General features: G+C 42.8%; 1 protein-coding gene across 2 annotated transcripts in view; it reads left to right on the top strand.

Moving 5' to 3' along the window:
• The first annotated feature begins 433 nt into the window (after nucleotides 1-433).
• The window catches only part of foxp4 (forkhead box P4), a 91,148-nt gene continuing 74,750 nt past the window's right edge, over nucleotides 434-16,831 (top strand). For both annotated transcript variants that reach the window (XM_087840668.1, XM_006784403.3), the window contains exon 1: nucleotides 434-1,132. The gene's annotated coding sequence lies outside the window, so the exon portion shown is untranslated. The remainder of the gene's footprint in view (nucleotides 1,133-16,831) is intronic.

The following is a 16,831-nucleotide window of genomic DNA, read 5'->3' as shown; positions in this document are numbered from 1 at the left end:
GTCAAGAGGAACAAGCATCTAAGAGACAATAAAGAAGCTATATGGAGAATTTTGCCTTTTTTTTAAGTTTGCAAGGTTTATTTATTCTTTCTTTTTTTACTTTTTTATTTACAGATACATTTGTAACTCTGACATGCAGACACGAAGAGAAAGCGATCATTTCATGGCAGACTTTGTCCTGTTTTAAACGATCGTTCTTTGTTACTGGTGTTTTTTTTTTTTTTTGGGGAGCTCAAACTTTGCGCAGGATAACATCTGTTCCTCTCTGCCGCCACAATAGCGCAACTCAACCAGGATGCAAAAGCGAGGTCAAAAGATCAGTGCCTTCCCCTCATCCGTGCGCATGCACGCCCACACACGCGCGCACACTTCTCCGGGGAGCGACGGAGAGATGCCTCTCACTGGCTGCTGTTTTATTATGCGCCGGGGCTTTGCATGGATAGGACGAAAACGCGCACCTGCTTTAGAGGCATTACGGTAGCACAGCAAACTGTCCTCCCGCAACACACACTCCGCACTCGTACACACACTCGTACACACATACAGCTCCAGTGATTCAACCCTGATTTCCAGCGAACGAGCAAGCAACAGACGGGATGGCAAAAAAGTGAAGACCGTTGGAGAGGTTATACGCGCTGAGTGAGCCTGCTGAGGAGAGAGCTGGGGCTTGGGGGGAGAGGAGAAAAAAGCGGAGGCAACTAAACAACAAACAGAAACGAGAAGCTGCGTTGTTTCTCCGCGGCAACTTGCGCTCAGTGCCAGAGTTTTAGCGGCAGTATTGTTCTGACTTCACTCCAGAGGGGCCACTCCGAGGAGAGAGGACGCACACAAAAGGGGAAAGGAAAGGACTAACGAGCACGTTTTTTTTTTTTTTTTTTTTTTTGGTCGTTTAAAGTAATGGTCCTGCCGTCTTAGATCCTAGATTTCTCTGTTTCTCTCTCTGCTCTCTGTTTCTTTCCATTTTTATTTTTTATTTTTTATTTTTTTAAATTTTACGTCCCTTCGGTTTGTGTCCCCCCTTTTGTCGCCGCGAGAGAGTGGACGCGCCGGGGTTTGAGGAGCAGAAGCGGGGCTGCCCACATGGTCCAACCACTGGCGTGAAAGTTGACTTCTTCAGAAACCAAGAGAACAGGTTGATGCATTATCTACACGTTTCCCCCTTCTTCTTATCTTCCTCACTTTTCCCTCACTCTGTGCTCCCATTGAAACTCTCCGACACACACGCTGCTAGACGCTTTTAAAGCGACGCACTTCAACTTTTCATGGCACGTTGTGAAACTCCTCCAGGTCTGCCTAATAATGTGATAGAGTATTAAAGTAGGTACGATCCAGCGGCCACACTAGGGAGGTTTTTGTTTTTCTCCTTTTCTTTCTCCCTCCTCCGTACTTTTTCTGTTTCATTCTAACTCTGACTCTTTCCTGACGTGAAACTTTTTTATTTTTATTTTCATACTTTCTGTTCTAAAAAAAGAAAACATATTTAAAGCAGCTGTTTTCGTCCTTTCAGTGTTCTCAGTAGAATGAAAAATCGAAGTTTCTTTCTACCTCATCACTAGTTTCACGCCAACCTATATCCACAGAGTTCAAATCCAGCCTCCTTTTAATCGTCGTTTATTTAACTGGATATTACGGTGTAGTTTGTAAATTCTCTAGAGCCTACTTTGGATGACTCGGAGGGATACCATTTTTTTGCGTAATGTGTCATTGTCCGAGGTTTTCGCTTATGAGACCAGAGAAAGGAAAAAAAAGTTTATTTCTCGCAGGTTTAGGACGAGCTAAGATTTCGGGAGTGGACTCAAACGTAGGGAATAAACTTGTTGATATCGCTCGTTATATTTGATCATACGCGTGGACGTGGCTTATGTGGTGGCGATTTTACACGAACGGTCACAGGCAGCCGTGTGAGAACCACTTGCTTTGCCATCGCTTCATACCTCTCTACCTCACAGCTGGGTTTAGGGTCTTTTATTATTGAACTTTAGTTTCCTACAATTAAACATTAACGTTTAAAAATAAAAAAAAAGAAAGGCAGTTAAACTTCTTACTTACAGAAAATCGCAGAACAAAAGAAGCAAAAGAACAAACAACTTTCTTATTGACACGTTTAGAAGGTCTAAGGACATTAGTGCCTTTAGGATTTAGGACTTTTCTCTGACCACTGAGGTTTGAGGTGCCCGTTGTGGTTTCCTTATTTGAGCTGAATTAAATATCCTAAATGATATCTTAAATAATAGCAGCTCTGTTCTTTAGAGAGGGACGTTTTACCAGCTGAACGTGGAGGAAAACTTCTCCCTGCGTTGTAAAACTTCCAGTTCCAGTTTCAACGTGAACTTTTGAACGCTTTATGTACGTAAGCAGGATTATGGACAGTGATTTTACATACATTATAACCCTGACGCGTTTTAGGGTTTTTTTCAGAATCTGTAATTTAAAGTGATTTAATCAAAAAGAATGCACGTTATATACTTTCTATAGATTATAATATAATAAATCTACTGACATAGAAATTTTTTTTAAAGAAATTGAACACAACCTCTGTGTGACACATGTTTTCCCTTCTTCTCGCGCTCATAAACCGACTAAAAGTAGGCCTGCACCACAAAGGAAAATATATATTTTTTCTTCCCGCGAACTATTTACTGCGACTTTTTTAAAAAATAAGAAAATAAGTATTCTGCAGAGACAAAAACTTTAATGTGAATTTTCTTGTGTGCACGGCGTGCAGCACAAAAGCAACTTTTGGGCCGTTGAAACAAAGTTGCTGATCTTTTTGTCTTTTGAGAGTTTTTGATTTTCTTCCATTTCCATGAAATAAAATTGCCTTTATCAAATATGAGATATCGGGCTGGACACACAGAGACTCTCGATTGAAACCTTCAGATCAAGAAAAAAAAAGAGGGAGAAATGAAATGACAATTCGTTGCTGTTAGTTGTCTGTCACCGAGAGAAAAGCGTACAGGCCGTGTGGGTGCTCACCCTGACACGGGCATTATTGCCCCGTGATTGATGGGCGCCGGGGCATTTGGCATAATTAATTTTATTTACTGTGTCCTCTCTCTCTCATTCTCTCCCTCTCTCTCCCTCTATCTCGCTCGCTCTCTCCTGTTGTGCCCCCTCCCACCCTCCTCTGTGGTGGCATTTCCGCGACGTGATGACATACTTTTAATTGCACTTTAATAGAAGATCCAGCGGGAATGAAAAAGCTCTTAATCACGTTTTATGACCTTGTCACAGTTCTGGTGTCAGACAGGAAAGCAGGTATTTTGTGGTGGCTCCGAGCCCGTGCTGTAAAGTGTATACCGATTTTCTTTCCTTCGTTTTTTTTTTTTAAAGATTATTTGATCTTCATCTATCACGCCACAAGCTGTGGAAAACGCACCTTAAAATAGTTAATGCACAGTGGCCTTCATGCAGATACAAACCCTGTTGCTGTTCATTTTAGCCATCTATCCTGGAAGGGAATTTAAACTGTGTGTGTTGATTGGTAAATGTAGTAGAAGAGGCTGACTGCATGTTTTATAAGATGTTTTATAAGCATATTTTTTTTAAAATCCTGAATAACTGGACCAAACCAAGGCTGGCAGTAACTCAGTACTATCAGATAAACCTTTTTTTTTTTTTTACAGGCTTAACCATTTTGCCAAATATGGTAAAATGTTTCCTAAAATTATGGAAAACGTAAATCTTATATTTGTGAAGGTTATTAATATTATTAAATTAGGTATTTCACAGCTGCCTTATCTTTCAGCTGCTTAAGTTCTTTTTGTTGCAGTAAAAGCACAGCAGCTGTGTTGACTCAGTTTAAGAATGATCTTTGGAGTTGGAGCTATGACTTCTCAGCACCCATGCCAGGTTACTACACAGTTTTAGCTGTTTTTAAGTTTCTGTTTAAAGTGACCGCGTTATGAAGAAGAAGCCTCATGGAGCTCAGGTAGAAGTGTGAAACACTGCTGAAGAATAGAGTACAGGATTGTTTTTATTTCTTCTTCTTCTCCTTTAAAAAAAACCATTTGCCTACCATATAAAGCCTGAAAAAAAATCGGTGTGAAGTTATCATTTCCGTGTAATGCTTATCATTGATAGGCTATCACATTAGTGACAGGCTTTTCATGAAAACACAATAAGAGACCGTGAAACAAAAGAGTGTTTGAGAGGCAGAAGTAGTTATTTAGTTTTTTTTTTTGTTGTAAAAGAGTGTACGTGTGCAGGAAGCCAGAGGTGTCAAAGGCAGATTGACTCTCTGCTCTTTGTCGGCTATTGTTTGCCTGTGTCTGTGTGTTTGCTTGGCATTGCCACCTTTTTTTCATCTGACTTGCATCAACACTTTTTCCCGTCTTTGGTGGTGTTTTTCTTCTTTTTTCTCTCCTCCCTCCCAGCAGCTGTGTCTTTTCCATGTCCTGTTTCTCACATACTGCTGATTTTTAATCGCTTTCAGACGCACAGTTGTCTCTGTTATGCTTTCTGACACCTTTCCTAAATGATGATATTTTATTTTTCAGCTTGGTCCCAAGTATGTGATCGTGTGCCGGGGTGTGACTGGAAGAGTCATGTACAAGACCGTCTAGAGACGGGTAGTAATGGCTTTGAATCTCGTGCGCTTTAAAACCCCTTCAGCAGGATTAAAAGCCACCAACATGATTGTGTTAGTCCATAAACTCGCTCAGAGAGTCCTTACCTCCAACATGAGCGCATGGGAATGTATGTGTGAAAAGAGTGTATATATCAGAGTGCGGGAGTGTGTGTATACGAGAGTGCTTTTTTCTCAATTCACCTGTCCTGCTCGAGTGAAAATGGACATTATTTCAAGTTTTAAATGTCCTGTGCGTCGGTAGCATTGATGGCTCGCCTGTCCGTCTCTTCATCTCTCGTGCTCTCTTCATTAAAACCCTCCTGCTATCCGAAACCCACAAGTCTGAGTGGGCTTTTGGCTCCAAAGTGATGTTGAAGAGCACCCGTATATGACACTGCTATACATGTAGGGTTTGACCTGTGATAGATATTCACAGATTTACTTCTATTGCAGCACTTAGTGCTTTACCTGCTTAAAAAAAAGCTGAAATGGTTAAATTTTCGATATCATTTATTTGAGAAAAGCAAAAAAAAAAAAAAAAGCACAAAAAAGGAAGAAAACCCGTGCTGGGAGAGAGAGCGTGTTTTTAGATGGGCTTATTTCAAGTGTTGGTCCTGAAGCTGACATTATTTCAGGGCTGCATGTATTTGAGGTGAACATGCGTCGGGCTTTAAGCGCGGAAAAGACAAGGATATGAGATATTCTGCTGATCGTAGCAATTCTATAAATGTTTGTTAAAATTTCAATTTGAATTAGGTGTATCAGAGATTTTCATAGAAATGTTTTTTCCCCCTTTTCACATTTTTCTGTGATTTAAAAAGAAATTAAGTATAATAACAATTTGGCATTACAGTATAAATTATTTTACATTGTTAAAAAAAATTCTTGAAATTTTATGAACAAATGTGTGTGTTATTGTATATGGACAGCTCAGAGGGTGGGTTAATGTTCTGGTTGTGAATTAAAGTCGGTGAGTGCACAGTGGAACTGCCGGCACATTGCTTTAGACTGAGGCCTGATTATACATGTGGTTCTAATTGAACCTGTTATTTAGCAGAAGTTAAGGGCTGAATAATTTCTATGAAAGCGTGAACATCTGCCTGTGTGTGTGTGCGTGTGTGTGTGTGTGTGTGTGTGTGTGAGCGAGCGCAATAAGTCCCAAACATTTTTCAAAGATAAGATGTGGTATGTTTTGTTTTTTGTTTTTTTTTGTGTGTGGGGGGGGGGTGGGTGTTGACGGGTCAGAAGAGGTGTTGTACAGTGAAGTTTCAGGAAAAGTAAAAAGAAAAGAAGGAAGATGCTTTAGCGAGTTGAGCAGCTGTGCAGGAGAGATGATGTTGTTTGCTTGCTTTTTCCTTTGCCTTTTGTGGCTTTTGAAAGAGCTGTCACTGCTTATGTGGTGACAGCCGACCCGGATTCCTCTCTAAAATTTAGGCGCTCTTTCCCTCGCGGTGAATGATAAGGTAATCATTTTGTCTGACACGGTGGTTTAGCCTGTGGTCATTAACATGTCAGTGCATTTATGATGAGACGTTTCATACGTTTTTCTATTTGTGTTTGGGATGACTAGGATGCAGGCTGGCTCCGGAGATGTTCCTAAAGCTCCACAGAGCGCCGGCCCATTAACAGCTGATTGATGTGGGAAGGAGTGACCCGAAATCTCAGAGAGGAAGCGACTGTTTCCTATGGGCGGGGAGTGAGGGTGGTGGGGTGTGGAGAGAGAGATAGAAAATATGAGAGAAAGCCTCTGCGAAGTGAAGGAAACAGCGGCGCGAGGGTTATAGGCATGGGTTATTATAGCTGAGGAAGCATTAGATCAGCCTCTCCAGAGTGCGCTTGGCACCTGAGGCCATGTGGAGCAGAGAGTTGGAGCTGAAGGAGAGGGCCGTGGCTGTGGAGCTCGAAGGACTGAAAGCAGATCGTGAAGTAAGGCAGTTGTGGCGCTATCAGGTTTGATTTCAGAGACAGAGAGGGAGGATCTCAGAAGATCGTGGCGTCAGTGGCGCTGATCAGGTGGAGCACTTGAGATGGTCAGTGTAAGCAGAAAAAAAATTACCCTCAGAGAACGCTATTGTGTTCATGCGGAGCATCTTCATAAAGAGTAAAAAAAAATCAGTGGTTGCATCCCCCGCTAACTCTGCATTGCTTCTGACAGCTGTATTTGTGTTATGGATTTTCCTTCACTCTATCCCGTCTCCCTTTTCCTTTTCCCCTGCCTCCCTCTCTCAGTAGTCTGCTCCCCTCCTCTCCATCGCCTCCACCCTATGACCTTTTGTAAGCACTTCATCAGAGAACTGTTGGTGTTTTCTAAAGCACTGCGACAAACTGACAGGGCAGCCGTCAATCGAGCGGGTAACCGAGGGAGCGGAGCAGTGGAAAGCTTCACTCAGAGCAACAATGTGACTAAACTTTCTGCAGCACTGCTTTAATGTGTATTGAAAGGATGGCTGTGAAGGGTAGGTGACAGCTGTGAAGCACAAGACTCAGGATCATATAGATGCACGCACACACATTTTTGCACATTTCATAAACGCTCTGACTGTAGAGAAGCATTAAACAGCACTTGAGTGCTCGTTTGTCCGTGGTGCTGTGGCGGTATAATCTGCCGAGCGGATGAGTGAACGCTCTGATGAAACGCTAAGATTCACACCAGAGTAGCGCGCAGTCCATAAAGTATTACCTACAAAAAAAAAAAAACCCTCCTAAAATCTTTGCTTATTACTTACTTTCGACATTATAATTTCTTTTTTTCAGATCTAGCGCTAGTGTGATGCATTTTACCTTTTTTTTTTTATTAGCTTTTGTGATTTGCATCAGATTCTTTGAATTACCTCAACAATAACGACTGTGGATTAACACACGATGACAGGAAATAAGCACTGCAGCAGTTTTCCCTTGTCCCTGTTGTTTTCCATCCTGGTCCAGGGAGGTAATAACCATTCAAACGCGTCTCATTATATTTCAAATCCGTAAAGTATCGGGATGTTGGCTAACCCAGGCGAAAGTAAGGCTGGATCGCTGGCATGCACTCCTCTTTTATGGTATTAGTATTTGTGGTATTAGTTCCGGGGGACATGGGATGCCTACTTAAGCTATTAGCATGTGAGGCGCCGTGGGATGATCCATCCCCTGACAGGACGAGCTGTTAACCAGTGTTAAACCAAATCACAATAGGCTGCCTGGGTTGACGGATTGACGGCGCCTCTCACCACTTGACTGGGCCGCCCCTTCCTTCCCTTTTCTAAACTTCATGCACAGTTTTGATTTTACTTCCTTAAAACTTCTGAAAGAGATTTTTAAAAATGTAAAATAGGAAAAAAAACGACGATTTGGCCAACAAATGCCAACTCTCTCTCTTAACTTCTCGCTTCACTCTGCTTACTTTTTGCTTTGGTCTGAAGGTGAAGAAGACTATGCAGGCTTTGCCCAGTGGGGTGCGGACTCTGGCTTTTGTGGTGGGCTTTCAGATAGCGAGAGGCAGAGGAGGGGATGACAGCTACTGCTAGAGGTTCGCTACATGGGGGATTGCTTATAGATGCAAAGGACACAGTTGTGGTCCGCATGTGCGTACCCTTATTTTCTCTGCATGTAAGCATGCACATCCAACTGCAATTAACTGTCAGTCAGTGGGTGACCCTCCACCCCGTTCTCTCTCCCTTTCTCTGGCTCTCTCCCAGAATTCATCAAGTTTCGGGCTTTGTTTTTCAGACAGCTCGCGGAGGGAAAGAAAAGCAAACAGGTCGTTACTTTGCCGACATGTTTTTTCAAAACGTGTTTAACCGATAACGATGCTACCTCTCGTTATTTTTATAGGCTGTTTCATCTGCACTGAAGACCGATTTAAAATTAAGGAAAAAAAACAAAAAAACTTTTCCGGGCAGATTGTGCGAGTTGTGTGCTTGAGTAGCTTCTGGAGCTTCACTAGCTGCCGTTTTTTTTTTTTTTTCTTCCACCCTTTGGCTGCTTGCTGAGCACTGAAACTCTGTTAGTGCGCATACACATGCAAGCCTGTGTGTGGTGGGCATTGTTGACCGAGAGACATCTGCCACTAGATTATTCCCAGCTGTTATCTGAATAATTGTGTAATCCCCCCACCACCGCCGCCACCCCCACCCATCCTCGCTGCCTCTGTCTTTTACTCCCTCCTTCGATCCCCTGGCTCACTCCTCCTCCTTCTTCTCCTTCTTTGCTCCCTTCTTGCCCCCACATCTCGTCTTCCTCAGACTGATGAGACGGGGAGTGATGAGTCTCTTTTCTGGGTGTCACATTGGGCCTTCTCAGGAGTGTTTATGAATGTGTGAGTTTGAGTATGTGCACGTGTGTGTGTGTGTGTGTGTGGCTCCTGGTCACCGGTCATTGTCTGACATTTGTAGGAGGATTTGAGCACACCCCACACATGCACACTCACCTCCCTCTACCTCTCCTTCCCTCTCGGGGAAATAAAAGTAGCCTAATCCTGCCAGATCAAGGCTGCTGTCCACCACAGCTTTACCAGCCTGTGAATTAGAGCCCGCTCTCATGTTCCTGAGGAGAGGGAACGAAGAGCATGTAGGTGGGTGTGTTTGCGTTGTGAGCCGCTGGCCTGTGAAGCAGCGTTAACTGTCTGGAGGGGGGGAGGAAGACAGCAAAGAGCGATGAGAAAAAAACAAGGTGCAAACACAAGTGGAAAAGCAGGAAACGTGATATTGGTTGGAAGAAGTTGGGTCTTTTTGTTTTAACAAAATGCACCTACACTTTAAAAAAAAAAAAAAGAAATTACATGTGCCGTAGTTTTTTTCTTCTTCCAGTTCACTACATCGACTTCAGATTTAAAATGAAAAACAGAGAGAAGCTTTAGTTTAGGCTTTAAAAAATTAATTAAAATCATATTTTCTTGGATTAAAAGAAGAATACATCATTCGAATACACTTCTGTCACATTCTCACTGTTTCGCTGTATCTACAAAGGGACAACACAATGTTTAAACACAGACACTTTTTCCGCCTTCACAGTTTCGGTTGACTTTTAATGAGACACACGTGTGACTCTCATTAAAAAAAAAAGAAGAACATTTAATCAGGTCTTTTTTAAAAAAATATATAGAGATTGCAGTAAACAGTCAATTTCTTCTGCTCTGCTTTTGTGTGTGTGTGTGTGTGTGTGTGTTTTAAACAGGCTGTTATACAAATCTATCAGGTTTGCTTCACTCAGAAGGGCACTCGCGTATACTCAGCATGCGTGCCTGCATTTGCTAGGGCTGCCTTCTCTTCGGGTCCATGGTTGGTCGAAAAGTGTTCTTTTCCCTGTTGGAGCTCCAATAGTCGCTCAGTGTGAAGGACTCAACACTTGCTGTCTGTCTTCTCTCCTTCTTGCCTCTTATTGTGTTGCACTTTCTCCTGTTCATGTGTTCTTTTTTTTTACCCCCCCTCATCCGCACTCTCCCTCTCCGGTACTCTCCTCCTCTCCTTGTCAAGCCCGGTGTCTAATTATCACAGCTCTGTGTTCCCTCAGCCTCTTCATTACATCCAAGATGTCATCACAGTTTAACTCCAACATTTGCTACCTCTGCTCGGGCCCCTTTTCAATAGCTATAATTTATTCCGGATTACTGAAATGACAAGCGTGTGAGTGAGAATTTTTCAAAATGACTAAAATGCTTTTGCAACAAATTTAAAACATTACAGAAAACAGCTATAATAACCCGTGTCTTTTTTTTCTTTTCTTTTCTTACATCTATTTTTTTTTTAAAAGAAACATTTTATGGAAGTTTATGCAAGAAAGGCAGGAAACTATTACTTTATTCTATATTTAAAAAAAACAACACAAATCATTTTTAGCTGCACACTTATTCAACTGTGCTTCTACTGTTTGAATGGATTATGTCGGTGTATTGATATACATCTGAAAATTTTATTCAGTCCGTTTTGTGATTGTTAAAAAATATTGTAGTGTTTTGTCAGCACACCTACTTGTCCCTGGACAAAAGGTTGTCCCTCGCACTGTAAAGATACACAGACCTTAGAAATGATTCTCTGACAAAAACAACATAGAGGGGAAAAAATAGATTTCTGCTTTGTATTTTTGCCTTTATTATTTCCAGAATGATGTGGGTTTTTTTTTATTAAGAACTGGAGTGAACACTAGAATATTTTTTTTCATCCAAGATTAAGAGCTTGAATAGTAGCCGTAGGGCTGTGAGATTAGCAGATGCCACAAGGCCGATTTTTCCCGCTGAAGGTCAGCGCTGCCGTATGCAACCTGTAGCCCTAATCGGTAACTTCTGCTGCTGCAGGTTTCCATTGTCTAAAGGTCAGTCAGGAACAGCGCATTAGCCTCGGAAAGTAGTTAGCATAAACGAGGGAGGGGACTGAGGGAGGAACGAAGGACTAAAGTACAAAAACGAGGACAGGAGGGAGGGTGAGTGGCAATGAAACCCTGGCATGCTTTGTGGTGTCAGGCAGGCGTACGGCTTCTGGGGGCTTTGTGAAAAGTTTGCCTGCGAAACTTTGCTGAAGGCTGGGTTTGGTTTGAGCAGCTCCCCCAGGGGTTCGCTCAGCGAGAGAGAGAGAGAGAGAGAGAGAGAGAGAGACGGTGGAGGTGGAAGAGGAGGAGGAGGTGGGAAGGGACGCGAAAATGCAAAGACAAGGAGAGGGGAGCAGAGCACAGAGAGCGGGCATGCCATCACAGTTGTCCGTTGTTATGGGGCACAGGCCCTTAGTCGCTGATCTAAGAAACACAACCATTGACTCACGCCCCCTCCTAATCCCTCCCCATTTTTTCCTCTTTCCTTTTCACCCTCCCCTCTCTTTCCTTATATTCTTTTTCTTCCTACTCCGCCTGACTTCCGTCTGTCTTTTCCCTTATTTTTGTCTTATTTAATTTTTGTGACAGATCTGCGCTGTGGACTGGGCAGTGGTTATTAACATACACTCTGATTTGTTAGAGCACTGGCTGGGACTATTTACTGGTAATGAGGATAGGGGTCCTGTGCTGTTAGTAACTTGTTTGACCTCCAGTCGCGGGGTCAAGTTCATCCCGAGGAGGTGCAGATCTCTAGTTTCTCAGCCCAATCACGTGACTGCACCATCAGGGGGTGTCGAGGTGTATGTGTGTGTGTGTTGAGGGGGACCATAGTGGGAGGAGGTCCTCTTCATCCCAAATTTGAATTTCTCATCCCCTTCTCTTCCCTCTCCGTCCGCTCCTTTGTCCCCTCTCTTCCCACAGGGTTAATTGAAGGGGAAATTGATAGTTCTGTGCGGTAATTGTGGCTTTGAGAATTCTGCGTCTCCCACAGAGAAAGATGAGGGCAGCTGTATCAAAGACAGTGTAATGTGTTGTAACAGGGGAAAAAAAGAGAGAAAAATATGGTCAGAGAGGCAGATGGTAAAAAGAAGAAGAAGGAGAAGAAGAAAAAAGAACACCCACACCTCTAACATTTCCCCCCTGGGTGGGGGTTTGATTGGTTGATGAGGGAGCTTGTTGATTGGCTGATTGGCTGATGAACTGAGTTTTTTTTTTTTTTTTTTGCGCAACTTTACTAGCCAGGCTCTAATAATAATTCAATTCATCATCCAATCAGAGAGACTCACCATACTGCTCCGTATCCTCACTGATTCTCCTTTTAATTCTCCTTTTGACCACCCCTCACCCCCTCCACCCCTCTACCCTTCTCCAATCCTCCCATACCTCCCCGAGGAGTCTGGGATGGACAGATGAGAGGAGCCCGCTGTATCTGTTCCGTTCTGCTCTGCTGCTTTCTGAAGTAGAGAGAGACAAACTTATATTCCACCGATGCCAGCCCTGAATGGACTCTCTCTCTCCTCTCTCGCTCTCTCCTTCAAGAGGGGCTTTTCTTTCCCAGGGGCAGAGCTTCATAATTAGTCTTCTTCTGGAAATAGAAAACTAGTTTTCTGAAGTGACGTCAACCTCCGATGTGTATTTTTTAAGCTGCACATCTGAATTTAAAAAAAAAAAAAAAACTGAAGTGAAATCTGTTCTAGGTATCACTAAATCATTTGTTTTACTACCATTCACTTTGTAGCATTTTCTTCTTTTTTTTATCTGTCTTACAAAAATGTCAAAACTGACACTTGGATTTCTCAAATTTATTGACTTAAAGCGAGCATGGTTGGATAGAGGTTTTCTTTTTTTCTCCTTTAGGAAAAGCAGGTGTTGTTTTAGCTCCTTCTTTAGTTGTTTAGTCTCAGCTCAGGCCACCTCAAGGCTGTCACCCAGGCAACATTTCATTGTTGTCTTTACACTATTTAATTTTCATCAGTGTGCACTAAAAATCTGTCAGTGTATTCATTTCTCTCTTTGACTTTATCTCTGCTATTGATTTAGATTTTTCTGCCCTGTTTTTCTCACCTCTTTTTTTTTTTCTCTATCCCCCCCATCACCCGCCTTCAGCATCCACACCCACCCACCCGCTCCCCTCTGTCTCTCCCCGGCACTCTCCTTTTCTCTTCCCCTCCCCTTTTCCTTTCGCTTTCTCTGTCCGTTAATGAGAATGTGTTAACGAGAAAGAAAGATCTATTGGGTATAGCACAATTTATCAGAAAGGCAGAGGTTTGGTAGGGGGAAAAAAAGGCGACGGGCCCTTCAAAGAAGTCCTATTCTTGTGGTTGTGAATGTTTGATGAGACAGTGAAAAGTTCCCCCTCTAACGTCATGGTGTCTGAACAGAAGAGAACAGAACCGTTCTAATCATGCCGCACAGAAAAAATGACTTCCAACCCGATTTAATTAACTGATAAGAAACGGCTTCAAATTAATTTTTCAAGGATGTTAGATTTTGATTAAGAAACTCCTAAAAGAAATAGACGAATAATCAATTTTTTAATCAACTTACCCAAATGGTAACTGGTTAATATGATAATTCTAGCAATTAGGGCAAATATTGTCGAGCAGCAGTTTCTATGCATCCTGTTAAAGGAATTATAATATCTTTACATCTAATTATCATGGTTATTTAATTTTTTTGTATGGCTACCTCTCAATTTTACCATTCAATTTTTTTTCATCTGCCATTATAGGGATAATGAAAAGAGAGTTGGAAAGTGTAATAAGATGAAACTTTTATAAGGGCCAACCTGAATGGGGCTTTTCACGCGCCCTGATTGGATAGATATTTAGGAAAAGGAAAGGCGAGTTGCTCAGAATGACATTATTTCAGCTCGTTTTACATGTAAAGCTGAGATGGATCTTTAGATGTGGGATTCTTTTATTTCGTCAGCAGATTAAAGTAGCTAATAGCTCCTGGCTTCTCCGTGTGTAGCCTCTCTTATTCATAGGCAGGCAGGTAGGTGCGGCCATGAATATGCACACCATGCCTAATCCGCAAAGTTTGAAATCATCCATTTAATTTGGAGAGAGAGAGGAAAAAACAGATGCAGCTTTTTCAAGTGAAGGAAAGGTTACGCTGTTCACCTGCTAGTGGCCATAAAGTGTTTGCGTGTATCCATTTGTGTGCACGTGTATGTGTGTGTGTGTTTCCCTAATTGGACAGGTACTGTAGCAGAGGTGAAGAGGGGCCAGTTAAAGAAAGGGAGGTGGCCGGGGGGAAGCACAGAGATAGAGCTGGCAGGGGGTCTGGGGCTTTGGGAGAGCATCAGAGAGACAGAGTTCTTTACTTCAAAGGCGGCTTACAGCTTGGACAAACGCAAACCGTGCTCACATGCCACTGCAGCACACACACACACACACACACACACACACACACACACACACTCCACATTCAGTGGCTCTTTTGCCTCTCATGAGATGAATATCCATCCCCTCTCGCACTCCTCTCTCTGCGTCTCTGCTGTATCCCTCGCTCCCTGCATGCTGAACATCAGTGGAGTCATGCGTTCAGAGGGAAATATTGACAAAGCGTTTGGAGAGATGGAATGGTTCCTTTAATTATATGCTGCTCTTATGATGCATGGTGTTTCTGTCTGGCTGCTTACGCACCCACACATCCAGACACACACACAGAGGCACGAGCGTGCTGATCAGCTGAATAGGTATTCCTGGCACAAGCCCCTGTATTGAGCGTACATATTCAATTAGCAAAACTCATTAGCAAAACTTGGCATTTGTTGTTGTTTTTTTTCCCCCGCCTTGCTCAGAATTAATGGTTTTGATATGCTAATTAGCGGGTAATTTAATTTCAAAAGGCCTCAATTAACAGCAGCGTTGTGGACACGACGAAGTTAAGCAGCATAATCTAATTTGCATTAGTAACGAGCAGGGAGTAATTAGTCTCTAATTAGCCACTTCAGACAGCACTTGTGTTTACTTTCCTAATGAAGTGGAGGGCCTTTCTTTTTTCATGCAGAGAAGCCCACGTGTGTACATGCAAGTGTGTTTATGAGGGGGCAAGCGTGTGTGTGTGTGTGTGTGTGCTTGTCTGTGTGTTCTTGTGCATGACTGGTAAGGGGGTGGGACCAAAGGCAGAGCGGCATATGGCTTACAGTTTGGCTCCAGTTACACACAGCCCCCCACCACCCTCCACCCTTCACACACAAAAATACTTACTCGCACACAAACAAACACTCAGACACACTCAAACATAGAGGTTAGGCCTCGCTGTCTTACGTAACTGGACACGCACGTACAGTAGCGTTCGCTCCACTGAAACATCTCTGTGAGCTCACTTACACGTGCCACAAGACACTGGTTGAGTGTGTTTGAGTGGATTTGTCTCGATAGTATTTCCCCCGGTGTCATTTTTTTGAGTTTGTGTTGCAATAGCTTGCAATGTTTACCTCTTTTAAATATATATAGTCGCGTATTTTCTAATGGCTCTTTTTATATTGCGGTGTGTGTTGTTACAAACCCTTGTTGCCAGTTTGTCTAATGCAGGGTTTATTTCTGGTACATGGTTGCCTGTTGTTGACAACGTACAAAAAGCAGAAAGGAAAGGGCAAGGAGCGGCTCCGCAGATGGATAAACAAACAGGCCACGTGGCTGTTTTTATTCTTTGCATTGCTGTGTTTTAAAGGCTCTGGAAACTTGTGCTGAGTAACGATACAGGAAAATATCGGACAAAATAAAATGCCGATTTTTTTTTGTGTGTATGTGTGTGTGAACAGTTTGAACTTTTCCATTCGTAGTTGTGTCAAAAACAAGTTGAAAACAACAGGCTTCCTCCTGGGCTTTTGTTGGGAATCGAGACGGTGTGGAAGCGTTTCAAGGGGAGTAACATAGTGGGGTTTTAGGGAAGGGGGGACAAGCAGCTGCCCTCTAAGCCCAAATCTGTTGTTCAGAGGAGGTGGAGGAGGGTGGAGAAACACCACAAGAGTCCCACAAAGAAAAACGCACACTTTGTTCACTTTGTGTGCAGACAGGGCTATAGTCTCAGATTATGCTACATATGTTTATCCCTAGATATTATTGTCTCATAATCTTAATTTTTACCCATAATCCAGTGCATAGGACATCAGAATACTTTAATCCCTAAGGAAATTATGTAAATTGGTGAACACCTAGAGCTCATCCAGGACATTAGAGACAATGTCAGCAACTGGTAGCCACTCTGATGGAAGGTGTTTCTTCTGAAGGCTTTTCTCCAACCTTTCCTGGGAACAATAGACACAGAGGTCAGAAAGTTCGGTGACTTTCTTCTGAAAAGTGCAGGGTCAGAGCGCTGGTTGGCAGAAGTAGTCAGCACTCAGTGGACAGGACTTGGAAGCCATATAAACACGCGCGTGCACACACACACACACTGTGAATGCACGGCAACCCGTAGTGTTGAACTTGTATGATTTACACGCGCCAAGAGCAGAAGCTGGAAAGAATTCAATAAATATAATGAATGAAGGCGCTGCAGTGATTATGAGCCTGTTTCCAAAGCTGACCTCTACCATAACACACACACTCGCAGATTTATAGGCACAAACATCCACAGATATACACGGAAACACTAACACATACACATCCATAAATAGGCAACTGATTTACAAATGAGCTGACCTGTGTGTTGGCCTTGCTCTCAGATAGGCTCGCATCCCCGCCAGGATGCATAAATCACTATGGACATGCATATGCATGAGCATCTGAGGAGGTGGGATAAGTGTGTGTGTCCGCATGCGTGTGTACGTGTGTGTGTGGAAAAACCAGGCAGCAGCAGTGTTTGTATCGATCATTGAGGCTTAGTTAAGTGCCTTTTATTTCACTGAGTTAAAGTCAAGGACCATGGACAGGCCTCTCTCCAGAGCGCGTTGGTTTTGAATGGAGAGAAAGCAAGAAAGAAAGAAAAAGGAAGAGAACAAACTCTTAACTGTTCTTTTTCCCTCTT

The sequence above is a fragment of the Neolamprologus brichardi genome, chromosome 5 (genome assembly GCF_056152115.1).
Source record: "Neolamprologus brichardi isolate AB-2024 chromosome 5, ASM5615211v1, whole genome shotgun sequence".
Classification (NCBI taxonomy): domain Eukaryota; kingdom Metazoa; phylum Chordata; class Actinopteri; order Cichliformes; family Cichlidae; genus Neolamprologus; species Neolamprologus brichardi.
Note: the sequence above shows the minus strand (reverse complement) of the source record. Positions and strands in the feature narration are given on the sequence as shown.